The sequence below is a fragment of the Ahaetulla prasina genome, chromosome 13, assembly GCF_028640845.1.
Source record: "Ahaetulla prasina isolate Xishuangbanna chromosome 13, ASM2864084v1, whole genome shotgun sequence".
Taxonomy (NCBI): domain Eukaryota; kingdom Metazoa; phylum Chordata; class Lepidosauria; order Squamata; family Colubridae; genus Ahaetulla; species Ahaetulla prasina.
In genome coordinates, this window is record NC_080551.1 from 121400 (window position 1) to 134594 (window position 13195).

Below are 13195 nucleotides of genomic sequence, written 5' to 3' on the forward strand. Positions count from 1 at the left end.
TGGCCTGGTCGCGAACGCCATCTCTTTCCCGAGTCTGCAGTGCGTCGATCACATCCGCCACACCTGTGCCGGCCAGAACGTCCCCACCGCTGCCATCACCTTGCCTCCTGAGCTGACGGACTTCGCCCGGCGTGTTCAGCGAGAAGGAGGCGGACCGACTACCCGCGCCGGCCCTCGATTGCCCGTGGACCTTCTGCCCAACGCACCACTGCCTGTGGGACGCCTGTATTCCATGTCGGAGCCCGAGTTGGCCGCCCTCAGGGACTTCCTGGACAAAAACCTGGCCCGAGGGTTCATCCGCCTTCAAAGTCCCCTCTCTCGGCCCCGGTCCTCTTTGTGAAGAAGAAGACAGGGACTTGCGCCTATGCTGTGATTACCGCCGGCTAAACGCCATTACGGTGCGGAATCGCTACCCCTGCCGCTCATCCCGGAGCTACTGGAAAGGTTGCGGGAGGCCACGATCTTCACCAAGCTCGATCTCCGGGGCCTACAACCTGGTGCGGATACGAGAAGGAGACGAATGGAAGACGGCATTCGGCACCCGATACGGACACTACGAATACACTGTCATGCCATTTGGGTTGACCAATGCTCCCGCCGTTTTTCAGCACTTCATGAACGACGTGTTCCGAGACATGTTGGATCGGTTTGTGGTTATCTACCTGACGACATCCTGATTTACTCCCGGTCCAGGAAAGCCACCTTCGACACGTCAGTCTGGTTCTGCAACGCTATGGAGCAACAACTCAATGCAAAGCTGGAGAAATGCGTCTTCTTCCGGACTTCCATAGAATTCCTCGGGCATATCATCTCGCCCGAGGCATAGCCATGGACCCATGTAAAGTAGAAGCTTTGTGTAGCTGGGAAGCCCTCGTCGGGTGAAGGATGTTCAGCGCCTACTGGGCTTCGCCAACTACTACCGGACCTTCATCCCGGCTTCGCCACACTGACAGCTCCACTTACCCAGCTCCTCAGGAAGAAGGTTGCATTCGGTGGGGTCCCCCGCAGCAAGAAGCATTCACAGCCCTCAAGAAAGCCTTCGTCACGGAACCCGTCCTGAGGCATCCCGACCCGCTCCGGCCTTTTGTGGTGGAAACGGACGCGTCCAATGTGGCTCTGGGAGCGGTGCTGCTACAGGCTCCGACGAATGGTGGCACACTTTTTCCCTGCGCTTACTACTCCCGGAAACTCAACCCTTCCGAGCGCAACTACACTATCTGGGAAAAGAGTTGCTGGCTATCAAGGCTGCATTCGAGGCTTGGCGACACCATCTGGAGGGGGCCCGACATCAGGTGGAGGTCCGAACGGACCATCGGAATCTCGAGCACCTCACCACAGCTCGGAAGTTAAACCAGCGGCAGATCCGGTGGTCGTTGTTTTTTGCCCGGTTCAACTTCCGCGTGACCTACATTCCCAGCGGTCACAACCGGAGGGCGGATGCCCTGTCCCGCAAGCCAGAGTACCTCTGCGCCAAGGACCCCCTTCCTCCACGGACAGTGCTGCGGCAGAAGCCTTGGCCGCAGCACGGAGCCAGTGGACTTGCGGGCCCAGGTGCGAGGCGCAGCGCCAGGACGCCTGGTCGCAGCAAAGGAGAGCGGAGGTGGGCCCCACGCCTCCTTGGACCTTGGAGGAGGACTTACTCAAGTTTCGGGCGATTATATGTGCCCACAGGACCACTCCGAGCCCTCGTCATGACCCAGTGCCACGACAACCCTGCAGCAGGACATTTTGGGTTCTTCAAGACCCTCCACCTGGTGACACGGACCTTTTGGTGGCCCCAAGTGCGGCATGATATACATGCCTACGTGACATCCTGCGTACCATGCCGGCAAGCCAAGACCGCCACGGGGCCCCTCCCGGCTCCTCCAGCCCTTGCCGACACCCGACAGACCCTGGGGCGATCTCTATGGATTTCCTGACAGACCTGCCGCCGTCCTCTGGGTTCACCACGGTGCTGGTGGTGGTGGACATGCTCACCAAGATGGCACACTTCATCCCATGCCGCGGACTGCCCACAGCCGCAAAACGCCCGCCTCTTTCTGCAGCACATCTTCCGCCTCCATGGTCTACCGGACAGGGTGGTTTCGGACCGGAGTTCAGTTCACAGCCCGCTTCTGGAAGAGCCTGATGGCGCGTTGGAGGTGCAGGTATGTCTGTCGTCATCGCACCATCCGGAGACCGACGGGGGTACAGAGAAGGTCATCGGTATACTGGAACAGTATCTCCGTTGCTTCATCAACCAGCAACAGGACAACTGGGCCGACTACCTGTCTCTGGCGGAGTTTGCTTTTAACAACTCTCAGCACACCTCTACTCAGATGACCCCGTTCTTTGCCAATGTGGGGTACCATCCGCGGCTCTTCCTCTGGCACCACCGGACTCTCCTGTTCCCAAACGCAGACCTTCCTGACGGAATTGCATGCGGTCCAACAGTTGGTACGCCAGCAGCTGAATCGGGCAAAGGAGGACTACAAACGGTCCGCTGACCGCTCCCGACGGGCAACGCCCGCTGGCAGTTGGAGACCGGTGTGGCTCTCCACCAAACACCTCCCGTCCGACCGCCGGTAAAGAAGTTGGACCACCGATTCATCGGCCCGTTCCCTGTCGAGGCAGTCATCAACCCGGTAGCCTACCGACTGACCCTGCCACGATCCATGCGGATCCACCCGTTTTCACGGTCCCTTCTGGTTCCTGAGGCCACACGAGTCCCCTTCGGTGCCCAACAGCACCCGTCACTGTCGCCGAGGACGGGTCGGAGGAATCTGAAGTCCACAGCGTCGAGACTCTCGCTGGCTAAAGTCGTTTCCAATATTTGATCGCGTGGAAGGGATACGGGACTGATTTCTCCTGGGTAGATGCCTCCGACGTTCATGCCCCTGACCTGGTGCAGGCCTTCCATGAGCAGAACCCAGCCCGACCGCATCCCGATCGTCAGCCCCGGGGGAAGGGCCCTGCGGTGAGGGATAGTGTTGTGACCCAGGTTCCTGGACCCAGACTCCTGGACTCGGATGATTCAGAAAATGAGGGAGAAGACCTGGCAAGCCCTGCTTCTCTTGAGCCCTCTCCCTCCCTGGCACCCACTCAAAGGGAGGGGCCGGCAAGGCCTGATTCTCCCGGGCCTTCTTCTGATTTGGCAACGCCCCAAGAACAGTTTTGGAGGGACGCAAGATTACGAAGGCTTGATCGGCGTGCGCAGCAGCGGAAGAGTTGGGACAAAGCCAAGTCATAATTGTCATGCAGTGACATCTGCAGAGACTATAAATAGGAGGCGGGACTTCCTGGTTTTTTGTCTTGGACAAAGCAATGAATTTGGCGCGAGCTAATTCATGGAGGGAAGAATATATTCGTGAGTAATTCTGGCCTTATCTATAATTTCCTCGTTATCTCCAGAAACTTGGCAGGCCCGTGGGTAGACGTGGCCAGGACATGTATCTATGTAAATAAAAGGGAAAAAAAAGGAAGGCCTCTGACGGACTCTTTGCTCGGAGTATTGGGGGAAGGGAAACAGAACAGTAAACATGACCAGTCTGTCCTGATGGGAAACAGTTAGAGGTAATCCATGTGCGGTAGATGACCAAACCGCTGACTCAGTCAATTCACCACCCCATACAAACAACCCGGGGTGGACTATGGAAGAAGGGGGGAGGAACGATGGTAAAGATATTATTTAAAGATGGTAAATAATGGAGGGGCATCCGCTGGGCCCGCGGGCCTTCCTCCGGCGCTATCAAATATCCACGCCATTAGGGCAAGGTCACAACCACCTTGGGCCTACCGGGCCATCCGCCGCATCAAAGCACCGGGGCAGGCCGCCGCCACCTACCGCCTCCGCCCGGCCATCGCCGCCGGGAAAGCCCCATCGCCACCGCAAGCAGGCCACTGGAATCTCCACCATCCGGGAGGGGACACCAGTCGCCAAGACCCGCCAGCAGTCCCGGGGTTCCACCGGCGCCAGCACCCGACGAAGAGAACCAGGCCGCCGCCGCCGCCGCCGTGAGTTCAAAGAGGCCGATGGAGCCCGGGCGGCCCTCCAGATCTTCATTGGGGCGCAGCCCCTCCGGGGCTCCTCCCATCGCCCCCGGAGACGCCCAAACTCTAAAACCCTTCTTCAGATTGACTGAGTCTTCCAGGCAGGAGTCCAGGGGGCGATGTCAGCGCCCCACCACCACCGCCGCCGCCAAAACGCCGAAAAGGCTGGCGGCGGCTCAGCAGGCCGCCAGGATTGCCTGCAAGGCGCCATGACTCCGGGGTTCCTCCCAACGCCCCTCGGAGTCACACAGCGCCCAGCCACCCTTTTTTAGGGTGGCTGGATCTTCCTCCATCAGGGCGGGGGCCTAAGATGTTATTCAGGCCCCCCCCAGACCCGAATAGAGCCCGAAAAGGCCCGTCGCCGCTCCCCCGATCAGCAGGGCGGCGCCATCTTAGACATGCGCAGAAGCTGGAAGTTGACATTCCCTTTGCACACAGACTGCCTCCAGGAAGTCAGGAGTTCCCCTGCAACCATCCCTCCTCTCCTGAAAGGTGTCCAGTGTAATCTGTCCATTTCCCAGGGCACAGGATTTTTACTGTTTCCACTTCTCCATGTTTTTATCCACACTGGTCTTTTATAAACCAGAAGCAACCTTTGGTAGCCCCCTGCAAGATTCACAGAGTCTGCCAATTTCCCACTTGCCTTCCTCCCTGGATAATTCCATCAACACTGTCAAACTATTTACTGAATCTGCACTACTTTTAATCGTCTCATAGTTCCCATCACCAATCTCTTTCCACTTATGACTGTATGACTATAACTTGTTGCTGGCAATCCTTATGATTTATATTGATATATTGACCATCAATTGTGTTGTAAATGTTGTACCTTGATGAACGTATCTTTTCTTTTATGTACACTGAAAGCATATGCACCAAGACAAATTCTTTGTGTGTCCAATCACACTTGGCCAATAAAATTCTATTCTATTCTAATTCCTGCATTTCCCCTTCAAGTTATGATCACCCTCCGTGTCTGGAATTGGAAGGTGTTCCCGACTTGCCTTTTCTTTTCCTTCCCTGCGTTGATTATTGTGGTCCTTGGAGTCACATCTGGGGCTATTTCTTTCCACCCAGGAGGAGCAATTTTGATGATCCCTTCCAATTTCACACATTCTTTTTCCGTCACAGCCTGTGGAGGCCCCAGTGAGGGCACCGGACCCACTCCCAGCCCTGGGCCCGAGTGAATTGATATATTTCTTTGAGAAAGAAATCCAGCTGAGAACATTTGGGAAAACTATTGTGGAGTGCCATCTAGGCAGTCAGATCTGGATAATGCTCCCCAGGCCAAGTCATTCAGAGAAGAAAAGCAATAACAGAAGGTCACCCATTAAGAGTAACCTAATCAAGTAAAATCAAGGCAGCAAAATCCCTCAGAGTCCTCAGAGAAGAAATAAGGAGACTTGGCCCTTCAGGCCTGATCCTAAACTGCAGGGGAAAGGTGGGAAAAGCTGGAGGAAAGGACTGTGTCCTTCAACTGTTCTGTTCTGGGCAGGGAGTATTACGTTGCTGCAAACAATGTTCAACTTTCAGGACCTACATCTGAAGAGAGTTGCAGAGGTGCCACCTGCACCCCTTTCTGGAGCCTGAAGGATCTCAGAAAATTGGCAAAAGGCAGAGGCTGCTAGTTTCAGAAAGGACCAGTGAGCCACAGACAGGTTGCATTGTGAGCATCTGCTCAGCAAGAGGCTGCTGGAATAAAGTCAATAAAATAAATCAGGAATAGTATCTGCCAAGCCCAACGACCAGCTGCTTCAGTGTGGCTGACATATCCATATTAACCTCAGCAGAACCTCCTAAAGAATTTAACAGAGGCTGGCAAATGCAGAATGCTGGCCTTGCCCTCATTAGGTGGATGCACAGCTGGCTGACCAACTGTCCCAATGAGGTGACATCTTGAGGTTCTGCATCAAGACACAGGCAGCTTTGGGTTGGATCCCTGCTCTTTATGAGCAACTTGGTGAAAATATTTCTTTGTAAATGACACAAAGATGGGAGAAATATCTGGCATTCAGGAGAATCTTATAAGCTGAAGCAATAGGCAGAAAGTAGTACAACTAGTCTGTCTTACAACCATTTGTTTAGTGACTGAAGTTACAAAACTGAAAAAAGTGACTTATAACCATCTGATCAATTAAGTCATATCATCACTTTTTGCAACCTGACAACAAAGTCAATGAGGAAGCCAGATTTACTTAACTGTGGCAAGATATGTCATAAAATGGGGCAAACGTTACTTAACAACTGTCTTGCTTAGCAACAGAAATTTTGGGCTGTATGGTCATAAATTGAGCATGTATGTATTCATACCTGTATGAATTTGTGGCCCAAGGTAACAGGAATTGTAATGGCAACACATGGAGAAGACCAAACTGCTATTTCACTCTCTTTCGCCGGCTTTGGCAGTTTGAGAGCAGTTTGGTATAGTGGTTATGGTGGTGGCTTAGAAACCAGCAGACTTAGTCTATGCTGACAATGAGGGGAGAATTTTTATGACAAAATTAGATACGGAATATAAACAAATTTTATTAGTAGTGGTATATGTCCCAAATAAAAAGCAACAGGAATATTACAAAAATTGCATAATAGAATAATAGAACAAGAAATAGAAAATGTATGCATAATAGGAGATTACAATGCCATAGTTGATAGTAAAAGAGATTACTACAGTAATTTGAAAAATATAAAAAAGAAAATATTACCTAAAGAATTTTTCAATATGGTATCAGAATTAAGTTTAAGAGATACATGGAGAGAAATCTATAAAAAAGAAAAGCCCAAGTTGCGCACCCTCCCCCTGGGGGCCAATAATTCACCCCCAACAGTCAGCGATGGCGTAAGCTGACTGTACTGGGAAACCGGCACCCACAGCCACTCTGTCTTGGAGGGGTTGAGCTGGAGCCTGTTCCTCCCCATCCAGACCCGCATGGCTTCAAGACACCGGGCCATCACCTCGACGGCTTCATTGGGATGGCTCGGGGTGGAGATGTACAGCTGAGTATCATCAGTGTACAGATGGTACTCCACCCCGAAACCACGGATAACCTCACCCAGCGGCTTCATATAGATGTTGAACAGGAGAGGCGAGAGAACCGACCACTGTGGACCCCACAAGTGAGGCACCTCGAGGTCGATCTCTGCCCCCCTGCCAACTCCATCTGCGAACGGTCCGAGAGATAGGAGGAGAACCACCGATAAACAGTGCCTCCCACCCCCAATCCCTCCAACTGCCGCAGCAAGATACCATGGTCGATGGTATCAAAAGCCGCTGAGAGATCTAAAAGGATCAGGACAGAGGAACATCCCCTGTCCCGAGCCCTCCAGAGATCATCCACCAACGCGACCAAAGCCGTCTCCGTGCTGTATCCAGGTCTGAAGCCAGACTGGAACGGGTCTAGATAGACAGTTTCCTCCAGGTATTGGGGAAGCTGATATGCCACCAGACTCTCAACAACCTTCGCCAAAAAACGAAGGTTGGAGACTGGACGATAGTTCGCCAATACAGCTGGGTCCAGAAAGGCTTCTTGAGGAGGGGCCTCACCACCGCCTCTTTTAAGGCAGTGGGGAAAATGCCCCCCAACAAAGAAGTGTTGGTAACTCCCAAGAGCCAGCCTCGTGTAACCTCCTGTGTGGCCAGTACCAACCAGGAGGGACACGGGTCCAATAAACATGTGGTGGGATTCAGCCTACCCAACAACCTGTCCACGTCCTCGAGAGTCACAGGATCAAACTCAGCCCAGGTAATATCCACAAGACCCGTCCCCGTCATCCCGCCTGAATCTACCCAATCAGCGTCCAGTCCATCCTGGATTCGAGTGATTTTATCGGACAGATACTGCACAAAATCCTCAGCACGCCCCTGCAAGGGGTCCTCTCGAGCCCCCTGCGTGAGAAGGGAGCGGGTCACCCTAAACATTATCTGCCAATGCAATAAGAGCAGAAAAATAGTTACGTTTTGCCGTTCTTATCGCCACTAGGTAGGTCTGAATATAAGACCTTACTAGTGTTCGATTGGATTCGGAGCAGCTGGACCTCCAAACACTTTCTAGGCGTCTTTTCTGGCGCTTCATCTCTCTCAGCTCGTTATATCAAGGAGCTGGTCGAGTTCGGCGCCGGGTCAGAGGCCGCAAAGGCACAACGTGGTCCAAAGCCCCGGCCGCCGCCTCTTCCCAGGCGACTACCAGTTCTTCGGCCGAGCCGTGGGCTAATTCCCCAGGAAATGGCCCAAGCTCCATCAGAAACCTCTCTGGGTCCATCAGGCGCCTGGGACGGAACCATCGAATCGGCTCCGTCTCCCTGCAGTGTGGTGCAGCAGTTCGAAAGTCTAGTTGAAGGAGTAAATGATCTGACCATGACAGGCATTTAATAATTAGATCCCCTAACTCCAGATCATTAAGCCACTGTCCCGAGACAAAAATCAAGTCCAGAATGTTACCCCCGATGTGGGTGGGACCATTAACTATCTGGGTCAGGTCCAAGGCCGTCATGGAAGCCATGAACTCCCGAGCTGTCGTTGACGATTCGCCTGCCGACGGCAGGTTGAAATCCCCCATAACCATAAGTCTGGGGGTCTCAATTGCCGTCCTGGCTATCATCTCCAACAGCTCGGGCAGGGCTGCTGTTACGTAGCAAGGAGCCAGGTACGTAATCAGCACGCCCACCTGCACCCTGTGGCCCCACTTCACAAGGAGGGATTCACAACCGGCTCTCTGCGGGACAGTGACCTCCCTCGGTTCCAGACCCTCATTAATAATAACCGCTAGCCCCCCACCCCTACCCTGGGCCCTCAGCTGATGGAATGCACAGAAGCCTGGTGGGCACATCTCAGTAAGGGGAACCCCCCCCTTCTGTGCCCAACCGGGTCTCCGAAATGCCCATCAGGTCCGCACCCCCCTCTTGAATAAGATCGGCTATGAGGGCGGCTTTATTCATAACGGACCTGGCATTGCACAGCATCAGCCGAAGGTCCAAGTTCCGGGGAATGCAGCCACTCGGGGAACGAGTAAAGTCTGGGGGCCCGGAGTGCATGATCACTAGCAAACATGTCCCCGAACATGATATGAGCCCCCGCTTCCACCGTATCTGCCTCTCCCTCATACCGTGCCGATGGAAATGCCCATACATGGTTGAGTCTTAGCCTCATCCTTTGCCTCCGTTTCAAAGACCTCCAAACCGCGAACCTTAGAAGGGACCAGCCTAGCCCCCGGTGGGTGTCCCCCCCCCAACCCAACCCTCCCTCCCCTTAAAAACTCCTTAAAACTTAACAATATAAAATTTCTAAGCCCCTTCTTAGCTCTATGCCATCACTGGCATTAATCTATTAGCTAGTATCTTATAATCAGTATTTAAAACCGATATTGGCGTATAATTCTCTGCTTTAATACCATCTCAATCTTCCTTCGGTATTAACGAAATAAAAGCTGTCCTCCATGAAGGGAGAACATCCCCTCCCATTTGAATTTTATTGAATAGCTCTTTAAGTAGTTCAACCATCTCATTTTGTAAATTTTTATAATAAACAGCTGTTAAACCATCTGTACCTGGTGCTTTACTGACTTTAAGCTGCTTAATTGCTAACATTATTTCATCTGAAGTAATTAATTGATTCAATTCTTCCCTTTGATTTTCTGTAAGCTCACAAATATCGTTGTTGTAAATACCTTTCTATTTCTGTATCCTCAATCATATCCCTAGTATATAACTTTGTATAATACTCTAAGAATGCTTTTTTAACCAAATTCTTTTGATACACTTCTTTACCCCTATATTCTATTTTATTAATCGTTCGAGATTTTTGTTTTTTCCTTATTAAATAAGCAAGCCATCTTCCTGGCTTGTTAGCATTATTAAAAGTATTATGTTTTACATATTGTAAGTTAATTGCTACTTGATCTGCCATCAACATGTTAAACTGACCTCTTAATATATTTATTGATTCTTTTATTTTACTATTTCCTGGGCTATTTATCAATAACTGTTCTTTCTTTTTAATTTCCTCTTCCAATTTCTTTTTCTGCAATCTATTTTTATATTTAATATTCATTTGTATAAGAATTCTTCTCATATAAGCTTTATCTATCTCTATAGATGTCTCTTTTTTCATATTCATAATAAAAAATTCTTTCATTTTTTCATTCACCAGGAAGGCAAATTCCTTCCTAGCCCTTAACATTTTGGTGGAATTTCCTTTAAGTTCTCTTGTTTATTTTCCTTTAGACCACGGTTTCTTAAAGCAAATTCCATATTTCTATATTGTATCAAAACTATTTCATCATCTGTTTTTCCATTTTACTTTGAAATTCATCCATTTTATTTTCTAATTTTGAATTAAATTGCTTGATTTCCTCAACTTCCTCTTCTAATAAAATCACATTTTCTTTGGGCCTTGCTCCTCCCACTGTTTTCGTTGTAGTAGTTGCCAATTGTTGTTGTGCCTTTACATCTTGTTCCTTGTGTTTAGCAGCAGCTCTTGTCAACCTTTGTTCCTTTGGATCTGAACCCGTCGTAGGTATTTCCAACACTTGCAATAAAACTTCTTTCATCACAATCTGTTCTTGTACCTGCTTCACTTCTCTTTCCTTCACTTCACCCTCCCTTCTTCTAGCTTCCAATGGTGGAAGACTTCCAGCTTTTAATGCCTCAACATAAACTTCTCTTGCTTTTCCAACTGTATTGAGACGATGTGCTTTCCCTGCATAATATACTATTATACCAATTGGAATATCCCATCTATATTCAATCTGACGTTTTTTCATTCACCAGGAAGGCAAATTCCTTCCTAGCCCTTAACATTTTTGGTGGAATTTCCTTTAAGTTCTCTTGTTTATTTTCCTTTAGACCACGGTTTCTTAAAGCAAATTCCATATTTCTATATTGTATCAAAACTATTTCATCATCTGTTTTTCCATTTTACTTTGAAATTCATCCATTTTATTTTCTAATTTTGAATTTATCAAATATTTCTGATCTAAAGATTTAATATGTGTTTCTTGTAAACAGATAATGTCATTTTTAAATTGTTTCAGATAATGAAATACTTTTCTTCTCTTCTGTGGGGAATTCAAATCATTAACTTTCCAAGATAATAGTTTAATAGCCATTATCAGCAAAAGGAAACTTTTGGAACACCAGCCGCAGATCACATTTTTCTTTGGGCCTTGCTCCTCCCACTGTTTTCGTTGTAGTAGTTGCCAATTGTTGTTGTGCCTTTACATCTTGTTCCTTGTGTTTAGCAGCAGCTCTTGTCAACCTTTGTTCCTTTGGATCTGAACCCGTCGTAGGTATTTCCAACACTTGCAATAAAACTTCTTTCATCACAATCTGTTCTTGTACCTGCTTCACTTCTCTTTCCTTCACTTCACCCTCCCTTCTTCTAGCTTCCAATGGTGGAAGACTTCCAGCTTTTAATGCCTCAACATAAACTTCTCTTGCTTTTCCAACTGTATTGAGACGATGTGCTTTCCCTGCATAATATACTATTATACCAATTGGAATATCCCATCTATATTCAATCTGACGTTTTTTCATTCACCAGGAAGGCAAATTCCTTCCTAGCCCTTAACATTTTTGGTGGAATTTCCTTTAATATTAAAATATTCTTGACCAGCAACATGAATCTTCTCCCCCTTGCAAAATCTGATTTCTCACTGTTCTGCTTGTAAAGTAGATAACAACATCCCTTGGCAACTTTTTTTGCCTTGCTCTCCAAGAGTTCACACAATATATTTTGTCAATTTGATAAGCCACATCTGCTGGACGGGCTGCTAATATCTCAGCAAATGCTTCAGAAAAAATTTCCTTAAATTCTCTTGCTTTTCCAACTGTATTGAGACGATGTGCTTTCCCTGCATAATATACTATTATACCAATTGGAATATCCCATCTATATTCAATCTGACGTTTTTTCATTCACCAGGAAGGCAAATTCCTTCCTAGCCCTTAACATTTTTGGTGGAATTTCCTTTAATATTAAAATATTCTTGACCAGCAACATGAATCTTCTCCCCCTTGCAAAATCTGATTTCTCACTGTTCTGCTTGTAAAGTAGATAACAACATCCCTTGGCAACTTTTTTTGCCTTGCTCTCCAAGAGTTCACACAATATATTTTGTCAATTTGATAAGCCACATCTGCTGGACGGGCTGCTAATATCTCAGCAAATGCTTCAGAAAAAATTTCCTTTAAGTTCTCTTGTTTATTTTCCTTTAGACCACGGTTTCTTAAAGCAAATTCCATATTCCTATATTGTATCAAAACTATTTCATCATCTGTTTTATCCATTTTACTTTGAAATTCATCCATTTTATTTTCTAATTTTGAATTAAATTGCTTGATTTCCTCAACTTCCTCTTCTAATAAAATCACGTTTGTTGCCAAACTTGGTACTGCAATCATAAATCCTTCCTTAACTTCTTTATTTCCCACTTGAATTTCTAATATCTGCTCTTTCATTTCAGACATCTCATCTGTTATTACTTTGACTTTTTCTTATATTATATATTATATTATAGTGAAAAAAGTAAGGTTCTACATTTAGGCCAAAAAAACAAAATGCACCAATACCGTATATGTGGTACCTTTGTCAATAGTAGTACCTGTGAGAGGGATCTTGGAGTCCTAGTGGATAACCATTTAGATATGAGCCAGCAGTGTGCAGCAGCTGTTAAAAAAGCCAACACAGTTCTGGGCTGCATAAACAGAGGGATAGAATCAAGATCACGTGAAGTATTAGTACCACTTTATAATGCCTTGGTAAGGCCACACTTGGAATATTGCATCCAGTTTTGATCGCCACGATGTAAAAAAGATGTTGAGACTCTAGAAAGAGTGCAGAGAAGAGCAACAAAGATGATTAGGGGATAAAACATATGAAGAACGGTTGCAGGAACTGGGTATGTCTAGTTTAACAAAAAGAAGGACTAGGGGAGACATGATAGCTGTGTTCCAATATCTTAGGGGCTGCCACAAAGAAGAGGGAGTCGGGCTGTTCTCCAAAGCACCTGAGGGTAGAACAAGAAGCAATGGGTGGAAACTGATCAAAGAAAGAAGCAACTTAAAACTAAGGAGAAATTTCCTGACAGTTAGAACAATTAATAAGTGGAACGACTTGCCTTCAGAAGTTGTGAATGCTCCAACACTGGAAATTTTTAAGAAAATGTTGGATAAC